The sequence below is a fragment of the Homarus americanus genome, unplaced genomic scaffold, assembly GCF_018991925.1.
Source record: "Homarus americanus isolate GMGI-L3 unplaced genomic scaffold, GMGI_Hamer_2.0 scaffold25827, whole genome shotgun sequence".
Taxonomy (NCBI): domain Eukaryota; kingdom Metazoa; phylum Arthropoda; class Malacostraca; order Decapoda; family Nephropidae; genus Homarus; species Homarus americanus.
In genome coordinates, this window is record NW_024738300.1 from 12,748,958 (window position 1) to 12,753,183 (window position 4,226).

Sequence of the window (4,226 nt, forward strand, 5' to 3'; positions counted from 1 at the left end):
GAAAGTGTGTATTAATAGCTGCCATTAATAGGCTTACAATGAAGTGCTCTCTATTATGGAACGTTTACACTAAGAACCTTATCATAAAAGTACTGCAGTGTTAAGCCTTGTGTTGAAAGGTTTATATTAATAGGTATTTTATTAAAACCTTTACTTTAAAATATTTACATAAAATCGTTTGCATTAGAAACCTTCAGCAAAGTCATCTATATAAAACACCTGTAGTAAAAACCCTGATTTTTAAAGCTTGCATTAATAATAATAATAATAATAATAATAATAATAATAATAATAATAATAATAATAATAATAATAATAATAATAATAATAATAACTTTTACTATAAGACGTGTATTAAAATGGTGGTTAAGATGAGGTAACTTGCAGGTAAGATAAGGTTTCCCCACAGGTATCCTCCACTACACTAATAGCTCTCTATATCCTAGTGGGTTGTTGGTGAATATTAGTGCACAAACTATAACTCTACACAACTTACATCCATACATATCTAATGCCCTCACATACTTCACAAACTCTCAATTTTAAGCAGTTGGTCAATATTGTCTTATACATTGTCTTTCCAGGTGGTAGTTGCGTGTTTGTACCTCGTGTCATTATGTGAAAAGAAAATCGGTTTGGTAAAATTAATGTGTGATCATGTAAGAACCATTATTTTTGAAGGGGGGGGGCAGGGGGGGGTTAGGGGTAGGGGTGAGGAAGGCTGGGGTGGCGCTTTATAGTGTAGCAGGCCATTGATATAGTGTAGCTGGTCATTGGTATTGTGTGGTAGGCCTTTGATATAATGTGGCAGTATAGTGAGGCAGTCTTTTGGTGTATTGTGGCAGCCCATTGATATAACGTGAGTCTCTTAATATAGCGTCTCTAGTTCACATCATCTATCACCTTTAAGTGTGATATTTTGGCAAAGTTTTGTGTTCCTGTGTCCTGTGCTTCTGAAAATTCCCAATATCTTGAGTTCATCCTTCGGAAAATTCGCCATCTTGAGTTGGAGCTTTGTTGGCTTGTAGGTCAGAGGATGAGGTGTGTGTAGTGGTTGGTGGTGTTCACAATGTAGAGCCATGGTTGAGTGTGTGTGTGGGGGGGAGGTTACCTTTTGTCCTGTGTTGATGATGATGTCTGGTTCTGTGGCGATAACATATGTAACTACGGACACACACACGCACACACACACACACACACACACACACACACACACACACACACTCTTAACACACCAAAAGTGGAAGTTTGAGTAATTACCGCAAGTGAAGTAGACCAAGAGCTCACAGCGGGCCTGGAGAGGAGAGTCAAGTGAGGCGGAGGAACACGAGAGGTAACAAGTTCCTTTGAGCTTGTGAGTAACATATACAACCTGGCGGAGTGTGAGACTTCCTGTCCTGAGTGTGTGTTTTTCTGAGTCAGGTTGACGTACTTGAACGGCTGGGTGTACGTGTCCGTGTATACCCTTGTGTCTCACGGTAATTGGCGCCATGTACGTGTTGGTCCATATGATTCAGGGGAGGGGCGGGGAAAATATTCTATCCAGTGAAGATTTTGACGGAAAAGATTTTACTGCGAGAAACTCTTGATTTATCTGGTAAAGGAGATACGTTCTTTTTCGTGTTGATATTTTCTCTTCCCCTTTCCGTGTATCTCTCTCTGTCTCTCTCTTTCTTTTTTTATAATACAGATTTGTTGGTTGAAAAGGAAGAGAGAGATATATACACAAAAAAAAGGGTGAGGGAGATAGATCGACAGATATACAAGCAGACAATCAGAAATAGGATGGGGGAAAGAGACAGACAGACAAACAGACAGACAGACAGACAGGTAAACAGACAGACAGACAGAAGAAGAAGTAATTTTGTCAAGACCTTCCAAAAACCTTTCTCGTAGGAACATTGGCAGAAGAAGATGAAGAAGAAACTTTGTGTCAACGTCGAACAAGGAAACAAAAATATAAAAGTTTGGAAAAGCTTGGTAGAAAAATGAGTTTTGGAACAACGTTGCTGAGAAATCTGCCACACTGTAAAAATAACACCGACTGACTACAACAACAACAATAATATTTTTACCTCGTTGTGACCTCTGTGTGTGTGTGTGTGTGTGTGTGTGTGTGTGTGTGTGTGTGTGTGTGTGTGTGTGTGTAAGACGTTAAAAGGAAAGGAGAGTTATAGGATTGATAGATAGATAGATGCATAGGTAGATAGATACAGAGAGAGAGAGAGAGAGAGAGAGAGAGAGAGAGAGAGAGAGAATATGGCAGTAGACGTGTCCTTGAAAAATCCAGTATATGTAGGTGTAGTCTTGATGATGTTCCTGTGTGGGTGTTGGCCAATATACCTGGTTGAGTCCCTGGGCATGTGTCTATATAACCCTGTAAAGGAATATCAAATGTCGTAGCTGAAATGACCCCATTTTTAGTTCGTTTCTATGTGGACTGTTAAGGGTTACTGATGTATCTGAGGCCCATGGGAGTGGAGGATGGCCTGTAGTGGAGTTATGGAGGAGGAGGAGGTGTTCCATGCATCAGGACTGTGGCACTGGACTGGAGAGGTGCCAGAGGTCTTTAAGCTGCCGAGAGAATCCTTTTTCCTTTTTCTTATCTTTTGAGCAAGAGAAAATATAGCGTCCGGAAATGTTACATAAATAGAAGAAAAAAGTCGCTTTTGATTTTGCTATTGATCCTGAAACAGTTGGTCTTAGCTAAATAAAATATTAACACAGGAAATACTAACTAAATGGAGAAGATTTTAGAATGTTGAATAGAGTAAACAAGATCGTAGCTTTAAAATAATTTAGTAATAACAACAACAGAGTTTCCCAAAACATCAAAGCTTTTAATAGTTACGTGTTGGTTTAATCTCTTCTCGATCGCCTTTTAATCTGTGAAATGAATTGTTTAGTAATCTTGTTTTTCTCTTTTATTTAACACCTGACTTGTGGATTGAGGGAGAACAGGTGATTGGTGAGTGTTTTGTTTATATCAGCAGAATATTGAGTTGAAGAGGTGAGGTATTTGTGTTTTTTTCCTCGTCACTCACGAACATGTCATATACACGTCACCCACCATCACCACACTCCTCGTCCTCGCCCGTCACCCACGCTATATTACCATCAATTACATCACTATCAATTAACACTAAAATAATGCCGCTATCACTTTACACCATCACCATCACTTTACACCATCACCATCACTTACACTACCACCATTACTTAACACTTTACACCATCACCATCACTTTACACCATCACCATCACTTACACTACCACCATTACTTAACACTTTACACCATCACCATCACTTTACACCATCACCATCACGTTACACCATCACCATAACTTTACACCATCACCATCACTTTACACCATCACCATCACTTTACACCATCACCATCACTTTACACCATCACCATCACTTTACACCATCACCATAACTTTACACCATCACCATCACTTTACACCATCACCATCACTTTACACCATCACCATCACTTTACACCATCACCATCACTTTACCACATCACCATCACTTTCATCACCATAACTTTACCATCTGTCACTTTACACCATCACCATCACTTTACACCATCACCATAACTTTACGCCATCACCATCACTTTACCATACCATCACTTTACCTGTCACCATCACTTTACACCATCACCATCACTTTTACACCATCTTATCCTTTACACCATCACCATAACTTTACACCATCACCATCACTTTACACCATCACTTTACACCATCACCATCACTTTACACCATCACCATCACTTTACACCATCACCATCACTTTGCACTACACCACCTAAAAGAGAAACAGATTCAACATTACAGATAACAAGAAAGTGTAATGGGGGGGTGGGTGGGGGGGGGGGAGTTAAGCCTTCCTTATTAATTTATATTGACACTTATATCCCAGTAATTGGATAGGCCGTAATTACCTGTATATTTGTTATGGTCTTCAGAATTTAACAAAAAATAAATAAATAATAAATCTACAAAAATTAGCCGTTTTCTCTGACCCTCTTAAAATTAATTAGATGATTGAAGCGTAATCCGTTTTTTGTTAACGTCTTCACCAGAATTTATCGGGTCGTCGAAAATATCTTATTCTTGTTGACGTCTTTCCAGGAATTAAATTAATTGAAGAAGATTCCCTATTTAATTAGACTGAAGAGCTCCCCCCCCCTTCGCCTCCTTCTGTCTTTCCCTCC